General features: G+C 49.1%; 1 protein-coding gene across 7 annotated transcripts in view; it reads left to right on the plus strand.

Annotated features, from left to right (window-relative positions):
* The first annotated feature begins 1,104 nt into the window (after positions 1-1,104).
* WDFY4 (WDFY family member 4) overlaps positions 1,105-20,384 on the plus strand; it is a 310,404-nt gene continuing 291,124 nt past the window's right edge. For 3 of the 7 annotated variants that reach the window (XM_032266899.1, XM_032266904.1, XM_032266901.1), the window contains exons 1-2: positions 1,105-1,722; positions 2,138-2,228. The gene's annotated coding sequence lies outside the window, so the exon portion shown is untranslated. Of the gene's footprint in view, positions 1,723-2,137; positions 2,229-9,751; positions 15,004-20,384 lie in introns of those variants that run through there. The other 4 variants (XM_032266905.1, XM_032266900.1, XM_032266906.1 and 1 more) reach the window with 4 other exon arrangements.

The following is a 20,384-nucleotide window of genomic DNA, read 5'->3' on the forward strand; positions in this document are numbered from 1 at the left end:
GTAGCTGGAACTGCAGACATGCGCCACCATGCCCCACTGATTTTTTACATTTTTAGTAGAGACAGGGTTTCACCATGCTGGCCTGGCTGATCTTGAACTCCTGATTTCAAGTGATCTGCCTGCTTCAGCCTCCCAAAGTGCTGGGATTACAGGTGTGAGCCACCATGCCTGGCCTCAATTTCTCCTTTTATACTTTCTGTCATGTTCAGTGCAACTCCATCCTAGGTGCAAACTCATCCTCGGTCCAAGAGTCCAGCCCCTACTAGCCTAAGGTCTTTTGTCAACTCTCTCTAGGGAATAACTTGGATCAGCTGCCAAGAAAATGAACATTGTTTTCCCTCACAATGGTATACACTATATATAGCATGATGGATCTTGGAAAGGGTCTAACCATGGATTCTAATTTGTTACTTTAAAACAAATTTGTGCCCATTCTGGTCTGGAAAGGTGATGCTTAGGTTGCCACATGCACCCATTCATTGGTCCTCTCAGGGCAGTCATAGTGTCCTACTGTGCTGTACCCTCCTGGTGTCTGGCGCTACCCACAGACAGTGACGTGAAAGAATAAAACTCAAGTAGGGATGTTGGTACATCTGACTCCTCCTGGGGACAGACATGGGGTCAATATGAGCTTATGGCCCATGTCTTAAGCTGGAGAGATCTCCTATTTTGGCTGCTGTGTACTGACAAGTTTGCATTGGTGGAGGTTGAGGTTTTATGACAAACGTTATTTTCCTCTTTAATCCAATCTTGGGGCCTTATTCCATCTCATCACAGATGATGTTGCTGCGGCCTCTCAGTTACAGTGAGTCATACATGGTCCACCACTGGTTTTGTGAGGTAGAGACAGGCCATGAGCTGGCCCGAGGGTCAAGGATCAGGCATTCATGTTAACAAGTGCCCTTGCTCTGTGACAAAATTCTCCTTTTACAGAGCACAAGCAGGGTTGTGTGTGAATGGACATGCTTGTTGGTCCTGCGTGGATGACGTTTTGGATAGGTGACATGGAATAATTCAGCCTAGTTAATATACCAGGAGGAATGAGAATTTGGAGCCTGAGTTTCAGAGACTTCTTTCTCTGGTTTTAGGTGTCCCCTCATCCTTGCCTCAGTGTTGACCTGCAGGAGGACTCCCCTGATTGGTGGTTCGGGTTCTCTCTGAGGATGGGGGAGGAAGAAATCCAAGTGGGCGGCTCCGAGCTTGGTGGGGCAGAGCTGCAGAGCCCCTGCCATGCCCAGGGGTGTACTTTAAACGCCCCTCTAATTAGATCCGCCTAAACACCATCATTGTTTGCATTCTGTCAGAGGCCCAGAGGGGAGAGGTGTGCACCAGTGGTCACATGGCTAGTGAAGAGGGGACACAGACCTACTCTTCTCGAGCTGGGCTGTACTTTCCATTTTGTCCTTGGCCCCACCCAGCACCGCTTGACCACAGAGAGTGCACAGCCCCAACCCGCCCTGCTGTAGAACCCGTCACCCGCTAGAACTCCAGCAGCTCCGTGGTCAGCTGGAGAGCGAGCAGAGTCTGGCATCTGCCGGCTCTCCACTTCTGCTTTCTCCAGGAAATGAGCATAGACCCAACGCGAGTGATTCAGAGTGAAACGGTGCGGAAGGCTGACGATGCGGGGCTGGGTCCTCTTCCCCGGTGCCTGAGGGGCTGCGGCTGGGGATGAGGGGGCCCATGCCATCTGACGTGTGCAGGCGCTGACGGCCACCCCTCCAGGTAGGCCACCTTGCTCTTGGCCGAGCCAGGCCGGCCCAGAGGTGGGCATGGGGGCCCCGCCTGTCAGCGTGGGGCCTGCTGGCTGCCTCTGGGGAGGCTGAGCATGGGGGCACATGTGACCCAGTGGCTGGTTCGGGTTTGTGGATGTGGGAGAGGAGGTGAGCTGGGGAGCAGGAAGTGTGCGTGGCTTGCGCGGCCCATGTGGTCAGGGCCACTCCAGGCCTGGGTCTGCCGGGGCGTGTGTCAAGGCTGGGGTTTGGGAGTCAGGCTGGGCTCCAGCAGCTCTCCACTGCTCGCCTTTCTCGGGGTGCTGTTGCAAAGGAAACCCTGGGAAGGGCTGACACGGGCTGTGCTACTTGTCAAGGGGGCGGAGAGAGTGGGTTGAGAGTGAGGCTCACCCTTCAACCCCCGCTAGGCCTCTGAGGAGTGCAGAGTGCGGGGCCATTTCCAACAGGCTACTGAGGGAGCTGGTCTGTCCCTGCCCTGCCGCCACTCACTGGGTTCTGGTAAGTAGGTGCCTCCCTGGTCTCACTTCCCTCATCTGAATTATTACAGCAAACCATTGAAACACCAGCATTTTCTGCCTAAGCAGGGCCACCTGGCTCAGTAAGGACTGATTCTTCTCTTCCCTTGAAGTGAAACTTCTAGAACACTAAACCGATTTAAATTAGTGTTCTAGTTTTCTGTATGGTGTGAGGGGTAGCTGATCTGATAACTAAGGGTTCTATGTATTATGCTTTACACGGAGCACAGTAATTTTAATATGAGTTTCTGTACAGCCATTCATTTAATTATTTAAAAAATAGGTATTGAGAGGCCCTGCCCTGCCAGTCTCTGGTCAAAGTGGACAGGGGTCTGCGGTGCTCAGTGGGTGGGAGAGTGGCAGGTAGCGTGGGGGTCTTGGGAGGGTGGGGATGGCTCCAGTCTTCTGAGAGAGGACCTGAAGGAGGGATGCTGAGCCCTGTGGGTTTCTGAGAAGTGTTCTTGACAAGGATCTGGAGGAGGAGACCTGGTGGAAGTCCATGTGGCATAGTGGGGTGAGGGACATGCCTGGGGGCTCTGGCCAGAGAGGTAGAGAACAGGGTCAGGTCAGGGAGGCCCTTCCTGTCTGTCCATCCTGAGTATCTGGTTTATTCTTCCATGAACTTGAGAAGATTTTTAATATTGAACGAAAAGAAAATTTCAGCCAGGTGCAGTGCCTCACGCCTGTAATCCCAGCACTTTGGGAGGTCAAGGAGGGTGGAGTTCTGCAGTCAGGAGTTCAAGACCAGCCTGGACAAGATGGTAAAACTCCATCTCTAAAAAAGACAAGACAAGACAAGAAAATTTAGAAAAAGCATAATACCATAGAAGTAACAAAAAATAACATAAACCCTGTGTGCTGACACCTTAGATTTTTTTTTACGATCAGCTTCATCTTCCAAGTCCTCTTCATGCCCATATTTCTCCTCCTTCTTCAGAAGCAGCTACTGTGCAGAATTTTGGGTTTGTTGCTCCTTTGCTTTTTCCTCCCTAGTTTTACATTCCATATTTAAATTTTTGAACTCTGTAAACATGGAATTAAATATTCTTCTAAGATTTGCCTAATTGGTTCAAAAGCATGTTTCTGAAATTCCTTCATATTGTGGCATGTACCTGTAAATAATTTTCTGCAGTATAGTATTCTATTAGATAAATATAGCTCAATATATTTTTCTGAGATACTGCTGCTGGGCACTTGAGATTATTTCAAGAGTTTATTTTTTTTCTATTATAACAGTGCTGCTAGAACTATTTTTGTGCATGCATCCTGGGGCATGTGTGCAAGGATTTCTCTAGGGTATATACTCTAGAAATAGAATTGGTGGGTCATAGGTTATATATATCTTCAGCCTTACTGGATGTTGCCACATTGTTTTCCAAAGGTTTTGCCGCATTTTACCCATCCCTCAGTCTCTCAGCAATGCACCAAAGTTTCTTTTGCTCCACATCTTCACCAACATTTATTATTGTCAGATATGGCATTTCTGCCAATCTGTTAGAAATGAAAAGCTATCTTAGCATGTTTTTAATTTGCATTGCTCAAATTACTAAGGTTGGGCATCTTTTTCATATGTTTATTGGTCATTTGGGGTTCCTTTTCCTGTTCAAATATTTTGTCCATATCTCCATGGGGTTATCTGTCTTTTATCCTATTGATTTGACATAATTCAATACATATGCTGGGTTCACTTTTTGTCATTTATATGTATCACAAATATTTTTCTTTGGTTGGTGCCTTGTCTCCTTATGTTCCTTGTGGTTTCTGCTAATGACTGAATTTCTTAGTTTCAAACAAGTTTATCCATCTGTTGCTTTATGATTTATACTTGTTATGTGTTATCTAAGAAATTCTCCATGATAACATTGTGAAATTATTTTCATAAAGTTTCATAATGTTAACTTTTTACACTTAAGTCTCTAGTCTGCTTGGAAATGGCTTTACTGTATAGTGTGAGGTAGGGAGAAATTTTATTTTATTTTTCTTTTCCCGCATGGATAACCAAAAGTCTTGGCTCCATTCATTTAATAGGTCATTCTTTTTATTTTCTTTTTGAGACTGAGTCTTGCTCTGCTGCCCAGGCTGGAGTGCAATGGCATGATCTCAGCTCGCTGTATCCTCCACCTCCCAGGTGCAAGCAATTCTCCTGTGCCAGTCTCTCCAGCAGCTGGGATTATAGGCACAGGCCACCAATCCTGGCTAATTTTTATATTTTTTAGTAGAGATGAGGTTTCACCATGCTGGCCAGGCTGGTATTGAACTCCTGACCTCAAGTGATCCACCCACCTTGGCCTCCAAAAGTGCCGGTGTTACAGGTGTGAGCCACCGCACCTGGCTTAATAGGTCATTCTTTAGTCATTGATCCATGGTAGCTCTGTTGTGAGTTGATGCCATGTGCATAGGGGTCTTTCCTGTTCTCTATTCTGTCAATTTGCTTAACCCTTTGCCAGTGCTAGACAATATTGTTAACCACAGGTTTATAAAAAATTTCGATAACTGGCAAGAGTCTCCCTATTCTTTTCTTTTTCCATTCTGTCTTGACAATTCTTGGTATTTTACTCCTTCATATAAATTTCAGAGTTGACTTTCAACAGAAAAACACTATGTTCAGATTTGACTGGAAATATAATTTGGAGAAAAGTGATATCTTTGTGAGGGCAACTTTTCCAATTCATCAAGGTGGTCCGTCTCTCCATTTAGTTAGGTCTTCTCTCAAGTATTTAAATATGATGTTATTATTTTCTTTATAGCAGTAGTGCATATCTTGCCTAGATATATCCCTAAGTGGTTTATATTTTTATATTGTGTCAATTGTCATTAAAATATATTTTGGATTGTTGTTGATACACGCTTGCATTTTGAACAAGAATCATATTGGCTGTCATGTGAAGATTGCAGGAGACCAAAGGAAGAAGTAAGACTACCAGTTCAGAGACTTTTGCAATAACCCAGGCTAGAGGTGGTGGTGGCTTGCCCCAGAGTGATAATAGCAGAGATAATGAGAGGTGGTCAGAGTGGTCAGACTCTAAATAATTTTTTGAGGCTAGGATTTGATGACATTTTAGGTATAGAGCATGGGAGAAGGAGAGAAGCTACAGATGACTCCAGAGCAACAGGAAGAGTGAGATTGTGATCTACTGAGCTGGCTCGAGGGCAGTAGAAGCAGATTTGGAAGGTGATGGTGATTCAGAAATATGAGTTTGGTCATATAAAGGTGGAGCTGCCTGTTAGACAACAGGTGGGGAAATGAAGACTTGGCACTCTCCACCCCCACCCCAGTGACCTTCATGATAGACAAGCAAGGCAGCTTGGCCAACTGAGATAAAGAAGGAAGATATCTTATGCAGGAGGGTAAGGGGGAAAATTAGTTTCTCAAAGTTCCTAGAGCCACACCTTAGAGCTGCTATCCATTTTATTTACAGTTAGGGCCTTGCATTTGCAGTCTCCCTTCAAGTGCTATAAACCATCAAAATGCAGATAGATGATGTCTCCTAAACCCTTGGCTGACAGTCCCCTTTCAGGCATCTGCACTCCTTAAAAGCTTAAATATCAAAGTCTAGCCTTTGTTATCCAATACAGAAGCCACTAGCCATACTTGAGACGCACTGTGAGTATGAAATACACAACAGATTTCAAAGATATTACAAACTAACAACAAAGAATTATAAAACATCTCAGTACTTAAAAATAATGATTACATGGTGAAAATATTTTGGATATATTGGGTTAAATGAAACTTACTTTAAACATTAATTTAACATATTTATTTTTATTTTTAAGAATGTGTCTACCAGGAAATTTGAAAGTACACATGTGGCTGTAATTGTGCCTGGCTTTCTATTTCTAATATTTCTATTGGACAGCAGCCTTTAGAGGAATGACATTTCTTGTTCTGTGGCCAGAGGCTTTCATGGGAACATGGTTTAAGATGGATGAGAAGCTGGAGAAGTCAAAAGCCACTTGAAGAAAATAATTCCAAGGAGAAAGAAAGTATACAAGCTAAGAATAATGGATTCATTACCTAAATAAACCACTCACTTATACTTGCAAACTCACTTAATCCTCAAGATGAGATAAGTTTCATTATTCCCATTTTACAGATAAGAAAATGGAGACTCAGAGATGTAAGGTCCTTTGCCCTCAGAGAGTGAGTAGCTAAGTTGGGATTTGATCCTGGTTCCACCTGATTTTAAAGCCTGTGCACTCGCATTAGACCACATTACCACTAAAGGACTGAAGAAGAGGAATTGGGAATGTTTGGCAGGAGTATGACAGTGTTTCTTTCCTTTTGGCCGAATGATTAAATTCTTCTTTTGACAATTCATAGGAAACAAAATCGCTGCAACAGGGATCCTTCCCCTCAGCATTGCCCATGCCAGCAGTGGAGATAATCTGAGCATCCAGTTATTAGGGAGTGAGAGTCAACTATTAGGGGGTGATCCATTAAGAGGATGCTCCATTGTCATTAAGTCTGACACTTTAGGGAAAAGGGCAATAGAGAACATGTTTATGATATGATGGATGATTAATGCAGTTAAGTCATTTTCATATCAATTACAAGCAAAATATACTTGTGTTATGGTATCTTTGAGATGTTGCTTTTTCTGGCCAGAAACCTCTGTGGCCAGTGGTGCCTTTGCCCGAGTTCTGGTCCTGCATCCAGGAAGAATGAGGGATGCCGACGAGTGGAGGGTGAGTGAGGTGAAGAGGAGCTTTACTAAGTGTTAGAAGAGCTCAGTGGGTAGCTTCTCTCTGTAGGCAGATTGTCCCTAAGTGTTAGAACAGCTTGGAGGAGACCCGCAGTGGGTAGCTTCTCTCTATAGGTAGGTTGTCCTGATGAGTGCTCTGCTCTCAGCAGAGAGGGTAGCTCCTCTCTGCAGCTGGTTGTCCCCATGTCTGCAGCACTCAGTAGAGAGGAGGCCCTGGAGAAGGTAGCTGCTCTCTGCAGCTGGCCCTCCTGTCATCTTCCCAGCTCTCAGCAGAGAGGGGCACTCCTCCCTGAAGCTGGTCATCCAGCTGTCTTTCCATCCTCTGCCCTGATCTGGCTGAGTCCAGGGTTTTCATGGACCTCAGAGGGGAGGAAGTGTGAGCCTATTAGGCCATGGGTGGCCATGGATTGTTTGAAAAAGGCACCACAAGTCCCCAGTCTGGTCTGTAGGCCTGGTAGCCAAGCCCCCAGCCTTCAGGCCTTCCCTGGCCTGAAGGTGGGACCTTACCGGGGACCAGTCCTCTTCCACCCAGGAGCCTGTCTACCTCCTGCTGCCTTCCATGGCACCCCAGCTGTTCATGCCAAGGGGCACTGAAGCCAGTGCAAGTGGCCTTCAGCCCCTTCCCCCCCTCACAGCCTGAGGCAAGGGCTCCTGATCCTCACTGGGCCTAGGCCAGAATATGGGACAGGGGCAGCATCACCAGAGCTCCCCCTGTTGCCAAGGTGCTCAGGGGCCACTGGGGCATAGCTGGACTGAGGCCCCAGGCTGGACGTAGGAAGTGACAGGCTTGGTGGTCACCCTGACTTAGGGTGGCAGACCCTGAAACACTGCCCTGGGGCTCATGCACAGCCTCCTCCCAAGGCCCTGGAAACTGGCACCCTTGGCAGGGTGGGTGCCATGGCTGTGCTGCTGGCTGGGTCCCTGAATTGGGCACCACTCCTACTTCCCACTCTGGCCCTGAAGCCTAGCACCAGCTCCACATTCACAGCCCCTCTGCCTAATCATGCTGCTCCCCCACCCAGTCTGGCTTCATCATGGCAGTGCCTAGGGTAGCGGGCTGCTGGAGTTCAGGGGCTGGCTGCCTCCTCCCTTTGCCGTCCCTGCAGTGGCCAGCATGATGGCAGTGGCTACCTGCTGCTGCCATCACTTGGATGTGAAAATTGGTAGGCAAAAAAAGAGAAATATTTGTGGATTTTTGTGTTTTCCACGTAATAATACGAAAATTTCTCAGTAGCACTCAACATCAGCTTTTAAAAGGATATGCACAAACTAGAAAGAGAGATATAGTCAAAGATAAAGGTACATAAATATAAAGAAATTGTGTAGAGGCTGGCCAAAACATGTGGGCAATTAGCAATGTTGAAACACACTGCCAGGAACTCACCGAGCAACAGTGAACAGAATCCAGGAAGATTGGCCTTTCGTGCAGAAGGCAGCAGGGTGGCAGATGCTGTAACAGTGTCAGTGTTGAGCACCTCTGCAGCTATTTGTTCCCAGTGTCTCTGCACTGAGAATGCACATTCTTTAGGAGAGGGAGGAGGGTGGCAATTAAGAGAGCGACGAAGCCCAGGATGTGTGCTGTGAGGCTCAGGGCACAGGTTCCTAAGCCCACCCAGGCACCCAAACCTGTGGTCCGGTGCACCTGCAGCAGCTCCACGTGGCCTCAGCCTTCGATGAGTGTGGAGGGCAAAAGAGCCAGGAGGATCAGGGAGGCAAATGTCCAGATGTTCGAAGGAGGAAAAACCCAGGGCACTGCCCTGCTGTCAGAACACAGGTTCTTGTATTTCCTTTTAGCCTCACACACCTATGGGCCTGTGGGCAGGGACACCTTTACCTTATCGGAGTGATGGTGTCGGGAGGGAGGGGCAGTGTCCCCAGGTAAGTCTGCGCCTCTGCCAGTGGGTGGGACCCTCACAATTGGCTCCCTGGAAGATTACCTTTGTTCCACGAAACCCTTCCTTCCTCACACAATTTCAAGTGTCTAAATCATTTCATTTTTGAAGTGCGTATTTAATGTGGTGATTTCCTCTCCCAAAGTGCCTTAATTAAATCACTGTGGCATTTTATAATCAATAGAGACTTAGAATTGAGGAAATACAAGAGTGAGAAGGAGAGCATATTCATGAATAATGATGACTAAAGGAGGGATGGGATGGGAGCTGCAGTTGTTATAGGCAGATGCCACCGGGGAAAATGACTGATTTGGGAATTACACAGGCAGACCTTTGTGCGGCCTGCCTGGCTGTGCCAGCCGAGGACTTTCACTGCCAAGCTTCCCTTTTCTCTTGTACATGTAGCTCACTGTCCCACCGTAATTACTGAGATCGTATCTTGATGCAGCCTTGAAAACTGAAAGGGGCTGTCACCTGCTGGTGGTGGCTGCCTTCTAATGGCAGGATGGCCTGGTAGTGGGAGTAGTTTGGAATTGGAGAGGGTCAAGGTTGCTTCTTGTGTTGCGGAGGCAGCCGAGAGCTGCATCTGGAAGGTGGAAGATTTGGACCCTGGCACTGAGGGAGGAGCTTTCCAGGCAGAGGAGGTGGCCTGAGTGAAGGCAGAGGGTTTAGGGTGTGAGTCGTCAGTGGATTAGGCCTAAACCCACTGGGGTACAGGGAGGAATTAGACAAGGAAGGGGTTGGGTCCCATCATCTGGGCCACAAGCTTGGGAAGGTTCCCAGAGAACATGGGAACCGCAGAGGATGTTTGCTCAGGGAGGGACATGCTGGAGCTGTGCCGTAAAGTGTGACAGTTTGGGGTGGGTGGGGGGTGGAGGGGAGCCTGGAGGGATAGCCTTGCCATGGTACGGCCAGAGGACAGATGAGGAACCAGAGAGGTTGTGTGTCAGGCCCACCTTGGGCTACCAGTTTCATAGAGGGCAGGCCTGGAGGACCTGTGTTACCCACACAGGTGGCATTCTCAGGTCCCCTGACCACTTTTTGTTCTATTCAGATGCCATCTTCCCACCTCCTCAGCATGTAGAATAATTAAAAAAATTATTCCTGGCACATTCAGAGTCTTCGAGCTTGTGGGAGACTCATTCTGGTTAAACAAATATTCAGCTCTCAGAGGAGAAATTTGAAGCTTGTGAACCTGGGTGAATTTGAATAGCAGACCGTCACTAGATAGATCCTTAAGGAATGTCTATTCTAAATGCTTCATGTTACAGGTGGGGAAACTGAGTCACAGAAAAGCAAAGAGACTCAGCCTGGAGGCTGAAGTCCCTACTTCCAGTGACTAGCAGTGTATTTCCTTGCTCTTTACTTAGGTGAAAAGCATCAGGAGCCAAGTTGCATCTGAAAGTGTCTCTTTTTCTCTTTAACCTAAAAGCAGAGTTTTCTGGGTCCAGGTTGGCCTGGCACAGGAGAGGACAGGGAAACAAGAAAACGAGTCACTGTGTATATGACGTGGGTGGTTTGCGCCCTCACTTTTTTGTGCTCTGATGATCCCTAAGAACTAAGAGATGCTTAATTCCTGAGGAGCCAGGCATGCATACTTCCAGGTATGCTTCAAAGCCTCACTTGTGATTTTTGTGTGTTTATTCTGATCAAATTACATTTGAAATGAAATAAGTGAAACGAAATGACTGTGTGAGAAAACATAGCCATCTGGAAATATGTCAAAATCTTTCTTACCTTAGCACATGACCTTAGAGGTATAAAAGGATCCTGCAAAGTTCCCCTGCGATTTTCCTTCTCTGGGAGTTTGGAGGGTGAGGAATCAGACGGGGGCTACTCAGTCTGGAGACGGTCCTGATGGAGTCCCTGCCCACGCCTTCTGCCCTGTTCCTGCTCACATCCCCCACAGTTGCACAAAGCCAGGTCTAGCTGAGCCAGCCTCTCCTGTGGTTTTGCTTCTCCTTCCTCTTCTCTCTAACCTGCTCGGTGGGTAGCTTATTTCTACTTCCCTCAGACTCCCTCTCCAAAGCCCCTGCTTCTGTGACACTTATTCTACCACCCACTGGCCACCTCCACCCCCATTTCTCCTCCAGTAACCAGCTCATCCCTCTGCTCCCTCAGGGCTGGAGTCTAGCTCCCAGGGCTATTTCAAGAGTTGTACTAGAGCATCCTTTCCTACCTTCTTTCCCGGGAGGCTGTGAGCTCCTGGTAGCAGAATCACGAGTGATGGGTGCTGTCACTCTCTGCTGAGAGCCCCACAGTGACTTCCAGGACTGGTCAGCGAGGCAAGCACCGTGTCCATGTCCATCAGCCTGGCACTCACTCAACCCTTGAGCCCTTGTCCCTGCTTCTTCTTGGACACCTGTGCCATTTGCCAGACACTCACACTGCCCAGGGTGCCTGTCCACTGATTTACAGGGTCCATCCTTACTCTTCAGCATCCACCACTGGCACAGTGTGCTCTACGAAGCCCTCCCAGACTTCCCCATGCTCCCCAGGCTGGGCCACAAGCCTACTCTTGCCCCACAGCCACCACTGCCCTGCCCAGTGTCTGCCCCACTGCATCTGCTTCCTTGCTGGCCCACTGCTCCCCCTGAGCTTTGAAGTCCAGGGTGTGGACAGAGGGTGACCTGCTCCTTGTATATTTAATAATCCAGAGACCCACTACACAGAGCACACCATGTAGAGCAGTAGCCCTGGTGGCTTTGCCTGCAGGACAAGTGACTGACACTGAATGTGCTGGTGTCTGTGGAGGGAGTGCTGGCCAAGGGCGTCCATGTTGTCCGAGGCTAATGAACCCTTAGCCTTGAGGCTCCCAGATGTCTGCTTTTCCCCGGGGCAACAATGTGACCACAGAATCTTGTTCTGGACCTCCCAGCTTGTTGTGTGAGCTGCGGGCAGACAGCAGGCCTGGCTTAGACCTTCTATGGCAGGGGTCAGCAACAACTCTGAGCCAGGGACTGCCTGCAACACTGCAGCGTTCAGCTAGTACCTGAGGTGCCCCATGGCATAGTTCACCACCATTGACCGCTGCCTGAAGCAAGCCTTGAGTGCTGGAAGAGGGGACCTGGGTTTCACCTTCATTCTGATGCTTATCGACAGATAAATTACTTGTTTTCTGAGTCTTGCTTTGCCCATCTGTACAGTGGGAATAGTAATGCCTACCTTATACGTTTTCTAAGAGTGGAGAACGTTGACGTCTCTGTTAGTAGATGGTCACTCTTCTATGGCCATTCTTACATAAGGCAACATTTTCTTACAACATTCAGTGGAGACCAAGCCCCACTTGGCTTCCAGGTAGGAGAGGCTCACCACCTTTCCACAGATGCTGGGGCTTCTTGTAACCTGTGCTGTCTCCAGCTCAGGTCTTTGTCCCTATCATGATAGCTCAACCATAGCCAAACTGCAGGGATCCGGCCAGGGGAACTGCTCCCTGGCCATTTCCGGCAATGTGGAAGTAGGTACACATACCGAGATACAGAACCAGCTCCTTCTGCAGGACGCTGTGAGTTCCTGTATTCCGTTGCTGTTGCAAAAACCATAGAGGTGTGTGCTGGCCGGAGCCCAGTATGGACTGGAATCAGAAACAGGAAGTTTTGAGGGCCATGGAAGGTTTGCTGACCTGCCTAGTTCCTGCTGATGGGAGGCTCCATCTTAGTCTTCAGGGGATCCCCAGAACTTCTGGAAAACACCTGTGTTGCCTCCATCTCCTTGTGAGGCCTTTGAGCCAGGTGGAGGGCTCTGGGTCCTGCCATTCTCTGCCTATAGACACACTCAGCCCTTGGCCCAAGTGGGAAATGGGGACACTCGCTAACTGGTGGTGGCTGGGGCAGCACCAAGGTGATTAATCGTCCATGAGTCCAGCAGTTGGGCCTTCTCCTGGCACTCTCTTAAGGAGGCGCTGGCCGCGCAGGACCTGCAGGGCACCTCCCAAGTGGCCCACTCCTTGCTCTCTCACCTGCTGTCTGCAAGGCCACCCCTGACTTCGCATGGCCCTGATGTGTCCTCCCCCAGTGCAGGCTCAGCCTTAGGGGCAGCCCTCCTGCTCTTGTCTCCACATTACGTCCTCACGGTGGCCAAATACTCACCTGCAGCTCTGTTTTGCTGCCCTTAAGGCCCTGTTATGAAATCCAACAAACCAGCTTGTGAGGAAACCCAAGATTGCATAGACTCAGCAGCCGGCCCAGAGGGAGGTGACGCAGGCGAAAAAGAAGGGTCTAGGCTGGGACTGGGGCAGCTGAACCCCAAAGACGGGTGGGGGCCCCAAAGCATGCTTACAAAGTCATGTGGGCTCAGTCTCCCTGGGTGAGTGCAGATTTTAAGAGCTTCAAGGCAGCAAGGTGCAGAATGCAGGAGAGGCCATGCAGTGGGCACTCTGGGCCTCTAGTGTGCACTGTTCACCCTCTCACGTATGTTGGCTTGCTTGATTCTTTCTGCAATGTTGCAGGGATGATATTGTCCATGTTTTACAGCTAGAGATATTGAGGTTGAGGGAGCCTGAATTGCTAAGGTTACAGGTTAGGAAGAGGTGGAACTGGGATTTGAATTTGATCCATGTGATGCTGCTCTGGGTTGGTCTGGCCTTGAAGCTCAGGAGGGGCCAAGCCTGCCAGAGGGACTAGCTTCCAGGTGGTGGTGTTACTTACCAGCAAGTTAAGGCCAGAGGTTGCCATGCAGCCCAGGCTAATAGGCCCACTCCTAGGTGCATGGAGCCACTTGTGGGTGGGCCTGGAACACTCAGGTCTCACCCAGCTCACAGGTAACCTAGAAGCCAATGTCTGGTCTCTGAACAGCAGGGCCTGCCATGAAGCAGTAGAGACTAGGGGGGCTCCCAGCTCCCTTCCTGACCTGCTTTGTGGTATTCTATGAGCCACCCACGTCTCTAGGCATCACAGAATTTTTGGGGTCTCAGCTTCCTGGACCCTGGCCTCACCTGGGGATACACTGTAACTACCTTAGACCTTGTACCCAACACATGGTGCCCACCCAGAAGTAAGCCACCATGTTGGGGAGCATGGCCTCCCAGGTGGTCTGGTAAGTGGCTTGAGGGGACGATGACTGCTCTGTTCCAAGCTCACCAGGCAATTTTTCATGTCTTCGGGTCCCACGGCCCCCGGCGACCTGCCTTGGCCTGTTTGCTGCATGTCTGCTTCCAGCTTGCTTCCTGCCTGGCCTTCTCCAAGCAGCCCTTCCATCCCCACTGGTGTTCCTGTCCTCCATGGCTCTGCTCACATGTGTTCTCCTCCAGTCCTGTGTCCCAGCTCTGAGATGGCCTCTGGGGAGGGGATGCCTGCCCATTACAGAGCCCTCTGTGACCTGCATCTCTTTCAGGCCATCTCTTGGTATTTCTCAGCAGCACATTTTTCAGATGAGGACTGGCACTGTGCAGAGGCACTTCTCAGATTCCACAGCTCATGCCATGAGGAGCAGAAGCCAGAACACAGGACTTGATGCCAGAGTCCGATTTTGCCTGCCCATGATGTCTATATGCTAGCCTGGGAGATCACACCAATCTCCTGTACATTTGAAGCAATCTGATGTCACTCTCCTGCCCCCAAGGGTGCCAGGGCTTGAGGCTTGTGGTTGAGGCAGTGACAAGGCCCCTGTGACAGTCCTGTGCCAGCTCTCTAGCAGGTGGGCTTTGCCTGTGCTGATCAGACCAGGATTTCCATGAGATGCTTTTTCTGAGCAGCAGTGGCCTCTTGGAGGAGCAGCAAGGGGCAGAAGGACTTCACCTCACATGACACGGAAGACCTCTTTCTCTTGGGGGCCCTTTGTCAACCGTATCATGCTCAGTCTTTGCTCAATTTGTTTTCAGTAGGGGAGAGAGACTGGTGGTTTGGGGTTTATTCACAACCCCAAATATGGCTCCTGCTTTGCTTCATGCTTCTAAGAAGACAAAGTCTAATGCTATGCATGCCAAATCACACTGATTCAATAAATGCTGACAGGGAATGTGGACGGGTCTGGCGAGTGAAGGGCTTTATCTGGGACAGCCACACTGTATACGCCGAGGCTCTCCGGAGAAACAGAACAACAGGATGTGTGTAGGCAGGGAGATATTTATTTTAAGGTACTTGTTCACACAATTGTGTGGCTGGCAAGTTTGAAATCTGCAGAGCGGGCCGGAGACCCAGGGAAGAGCTGCTGTGAGTCGGAAGTAAGTCCAGAGGTCTCTAGTGAAACGCGCGGCAGACCCAGCAGGCCTGTGTGCCCCAGAGAGCGCATGCTGCAGGGCCCACGGCCCCGGCCATGCCATCTCCATTTCCTCCTCCACAGACAGCCACACTCACCTGGTTTTTGCCCCAGGGGCAGGTGAGGTCTGAGGGGTGAGGAGAGGGATGTGGGAGGTAGAGGAAGCAGAGCGCCTATAGATAGGGCTCTCAGGGTGACCATGGGGAAGAGAGTGGGGCCTGGCCACAGCCTCTCTGAGAGAACAGGCAGAGAAGGAGGTCACACACTCAGTGTTCAGAGCTTTCCATGTTGGGGCTTGCAGCACGGGGACTTTGGAGTAAACAGGGGCAGAGGCACAGGGACCTACTAACACCCAGTGTCCCTCCTGTCCCCTTCATACTCCACATGTGTACACACCAGAGCTCCTGCTTGCTGTCAGTTAATATAACACCGATGTGGGTGAGGACTTTCCCTACAGCAGAGGGTGAGGGAGGAGGGGCTAGACAGCCTCGGAGGGAGAGTGGTGGAGAGGCTGTGGAGGCAGACAGACCTGGCCCTCAGTGAGCCGCGGGCTCGCAGGAGTGCAACTGCCTGCCACACACGAGGACCCTGGTGAGGCAAAACTCCAGCTTCGCCGGAGCCACTGTAGCCTCTCACACTGCACTTTTTGTTTTCGTCCTCTTGGTCCGCTGTCTGGGCTGAGGGTGAGGGATGATCAGGGCTTGTGGTAATGCTAGGTAAAATCTAGATGATAGGATTCTTGGGCTTCTGAAGTCCCTCTCCCAGGCTTCGCCTCAGGTGGTGGTTCTCCAGGTGTGGTCCCTGAACCAGCTCCCTCTGTACCTCCTGGGAACTCTTTAGAGAGACAAATTCCTGGGCCCCACCCCAGACTTACTGAATTGGAAACTCTGGGGCTGGGGTCCAGAAATCTGGTTTTAACAATGTCTTCAGATGATGCTGATGCTTGCTCAAGTTTTAGAACTACTGCTTTCAGAGCAATTCCTCCAGGTTTTAGGCTGAAGATTCACCTCCTAGCACCACCCCAAGGCCGGCCACCAGCAGGTGAGGTAAGGGAGTCTCAGAGCACTGGGATCAGCTCACTTCGATCAGCTCCTTCCCCAGGGGTTCACAGGAAAGCCTGGAGGCTGTCATTCCATTGGTGAGGGTCCCCTCATCTACCCTTCCCTCCTTTGCTTTGTATGTTATATAGACTGTGCTTTGGGGCCCTTTATCACATCCTGCAGGAGCTCCAATGCTCTTGTCCAGCTTCTGCAAATTCTCAGAGTCTTATTTCCTCCAAGATATTTCTAGCTCCTATTTTCTCTGATCTTGTCACTGGGTCTCATCTGTGTCCCTTTTGCATACAATAGCGGTGTTCCCTGCCTGGAACTAACCCAGGTGTGGAACACAGAGCCTCTGTCATTGGCTTCCCATAATCCTTCCAACACAATGCCATTGTGTGGCAAATGTTTAATGAAGCCTTGTCCCGGAAGGGAATTCTCACTCTTGAGCATGCCCAGGGATGCTGTGCATGTGCCTCCAACTCATCTCCACCTGGGGGTGGGAGCATGTGGGGTCATAGGTCATGGCAGTTCCCATGCCATGGGGAGAGGTTAGGCATGCAAAGCCCTTGGCAGGGGCCCAGTATGGAGCCAGCACTCAATAGATGCCATTATTGTTATTATTTTATCGTGGTCGTTCAACTGAATGAATTATTTCCTCTTCCTTTATCTTTTATCTACTTGTTTATTTTATTTATAAATTTGTAATTGTGGTACATACCCACAATTTATAAATAACATAAAATTCACCATCGTAACCATTTTTAAGTGTATAATTCAGTGGCATTGAGTACATTCATGATGCACAACCAAGAGCACTATCCGGCCCCGTTACTTTTTCATCTTGCAAAACTGAAACTCTATGGCGATTAAACACTATCTCCCTGTGCACTCCTCTCCCCCGCCCCTGGGAACCACCATTCTCCTTTCTGGCTCTATGAATTTGACTGCTCTAGGGACCTCAGATCAACGGATCATACAGCGTTTGTCCTTTTGTGGCTGGCTAGTTCACTAAGTATAATGCTATCAGGTTCATTCATGCGTAGCATGTGCCAGAATTGTCTTCCTTTTAAAGGTTGAATAATATTCCACTTCATCAATTACACATGCACCTATCAACGGATGCTGGCTTGTCTCCACCCACTGGCCATTGGGAATAATGCTACTAGGAACATGGTGTATCTTCTTGTGTTCCTGCTTTCAATTCTTTTGGGCATACTTTTACTTTTTATAATTGACCTACTTTGTCTATTAGTTCAACCAATTTGACATAACAATCAATTATAAACATGATCTTTTTAATTGGATGCAAAAGTGGATGAGAACTTAGAGCGCAGTTTCCACACTTGGCCAACATGAAGTCCAAGGCCAGGGAGGAGCCCTGAGTGAACTCTTATCTGTGTGTGGCTTCTGTGGACAGGAGCCTTGACCTGTCCCTAGCTGGTGGCATTCTGAGGAAGGAGGAAGCATGGCTAAGGTAGAGTTTGTGGTTTGGAACCAGATGCACAGAACTTGGCTGGTGGCCCTGGGGGAAGCTGAGGAACCACTCTGAGGCTCTTTCTAGCACCCGTAAAATACTACTACTGTATTTGTCACCTCTTAGGGTATTGCTGTGGAGATAAAAAGAGATGATACAGAGATGAAAGTGCTGAGCCGTGATAGAGTGAGCTCTCGGGGAGGGAAGTCACTACTTTGATTAAATAGGGATTTCTAACCCCACTGTGCAGGATGAAAGCTGAGGCCAAGGGACTGAAATCCCCACCTCTGGCTTTTCCATTAGTTCTGGTTCAACCGCGGCACATGTATTTCCTTAAAGTCAAGTTTACCGAAATATAATTTACATAAAAGCATTTACTTTTTTAGTGTACACTTTGGACAAATGTAAACAGTCCTGTGACCACCACCAAGTAACTCTTCATCCTGAGAGCTTGCTTCATAGTGGCTCTGCATTTTTGTCTCCGTATCCTCTCTCTTTATCTTCCCAGCAACACCCCACAAGGCGGTAAATAGTAGCAGTATTTGATCGGTTTGAAAAGAACTTCAGAGTGGCTCCATATCTGTGAGGCTCTTCTTAGCACTGATCAAATACTGCCACTAAATAGCAAGTTGTGTGCATCTGACTCCAAAGCCTACACGCTTCTTCTTGGCAACTTTCAAGATACAGAACATTTCAATCCCCCCCTAAATTCCTCCTACAATTTGTAGTTACCCCTTATCCCTGGCAACCACTGATCTAGTTTCTGTCCTTAACAATTTTACCTTTTCCAAAATGTCATCTAAGTGGAATATGACAGTAGGTAGCCTTTTGGGGTTGGTTGCTGTCACCTTGCTGAAGGCTTTGAGATGCATCCAGGGTGCTGTGGGTGTCAGCCGTGTGTTCCTTTGTACTGCAGAGAGGGATTCCGATGTGCGGATGGACCTGAGCTTGTTTATTCATTTGTCTTGTGAGGGGCATTTATGTTTTCTCCAGGTTTTGGTAGTGATGAATAGAGCTTCTAGAAACATTCATGTGTATGCTTTTGTAGGAACATACCTTTTAATTTCTCTAGGGTAAGTAGCTAGCAGCGGAATTCCTGGGGGTATGTTTAATTCTCCCAGAGACTGCCAAACTTCCTTCCAAAGTGGCAGTGCTGCATTTGTGTTCCCACCAGCAAGGGTGAGAGTGGTGGTTGCCCTGTGCCCTTGCCATCATCCAGTTTTGTTTGTTTGGTGAAAACAAACTAATCAGTGTGTCCTGGCATCTTGTTTTAATCACCATTTTCCTAATGATAATGCTGTTGTTCATACTCAGTATTTCTGACAGTGCCGGCCGTGCAGGTAGATGTGAACAGTATTCATAGCACACCACCTCTGTCTCCCCCTTTTAATTTGGTTTTAGTTTGTAAGGTCTCCTTGTTGATGTGAAACATGGGGAAGAGGGAACCAAGGACTAGCCCCACCCTGAACATGTTTTAGAAACAAGAATGGCTTTGCTATTTATTTATTTATTTTGGAGCTCTCCGGATTGAGGCCAAGCCTCTGCTGAAAACAGGAGCAAGAGTGTTTGGATCTGCTGACATGTGGTGAGGCACTGGTGTTTGCATGGAAAGAAAAACAGAGATCATTTACGGCCATGCATGCCAAGTGCTGTTCTATCCTGTATCATCTGGTTTAGAGGCTTCCCCAGCTCCATGGCCCGAGGGCTGTGGCCCATTACAGAGATGGCAAACAGGCAGTTTCTGCACCTGGAGTTTATAATCTGGAAGTGAGAACAGTCACAGCGGCTAACAAGAAAGGGGGAAAGAATTTTAATCTTTAATTGTTTCAAAGCAACTCTTTGCTGCAGGCCCTAGCTTTTCTACAGAAGGCACTGAGTCCCAAGCTACCCCTTTGGGTCATTCCACATGCTGTCTTGCTCCGGGGCAGCTTTTCCTGGGAACAGTTTCTTGGCATCTTAGCTCCAAGGGCTGCTAGATCACGTCTCACATCCCGAGACTTCACCTCTCTGCAAGTCACTCAATAGAAAGTCAGGGATGAAAACAGTCAATCAAAATGTTTACTTAGCAGCCCAAATATCAGCAACCCAGCATTGCTTCATGCTCCAGATGTTACCCTTCACTGGGGCAGCTGTGCGCAGAATGCCCGGTGTGGGTTGTTACAATGCAGCGTGAGCTCTGATGACACCATGTATCCCTGAAGGGTGGGTGGGGTGTGGGGTGCAGGTGGACAGTGACACTCAGATACCTGGCAGCATGCATGGTCACTGACAGCACTGGTGCTGCTGAGGTCACAGGGAATCCTTCCCTCTTGGGTCCCTGCGGGCTCACCATCTGGTTCCCTGCACATGACACAGAGAAACGGGAGACCACATCATACATGCAACCCACAGACTCTGGGCCCATCTAGGGGCCCCTCCAGCCCTTCAGTGCCTCACTGTCCTGGACCTCTTCCCATCATCCATGCATGAAGGGTAGAGTGGGACTGGGATCACCAGGACCATGTGGATGAGGAGAAGCTGATTCCCAGAGAGGGGAAGTGACTCAGTTAAGACACCACAGGGGCCAAGCTAGACCTGGACCCCTGCCTGTGACTCCCATCCCAGCCCCACTGACCCCTCTGTCTCGAGACTGTGTGAGAAGGCAAGTTTCTGCTTCAGGAGAGCAAGGCTTCCAACCTGGTCGGTCGGGGTGTGGAGGGCTGGAGTGCTGCATGCCCCAACCCCATTCAAGCTGGAATAGCACATCCGGCAGGGAGGAGTGAGCTTCTTTTCCTGGAGGCTCTGGGACTCCCTGCAGCCTCCTGCCCCCTTGCCCTTCCAAGGCCATGT

The sequence above is a fragment of the Sapajus apella genome, unplaced genomic scaffold (assembly GCF_009761245.1).
Source record: "Sapajus apella isolate SASKATOON/1434 unplaced genomic scaffold, GSC_monkey_1.0 scaffold161, whole genome shotgun sequence".
NCBI lineage: Eukaryota > Metazoa > Chordata > Mammalia > Primates > Cebidae > Sapajus > Sapajus apella.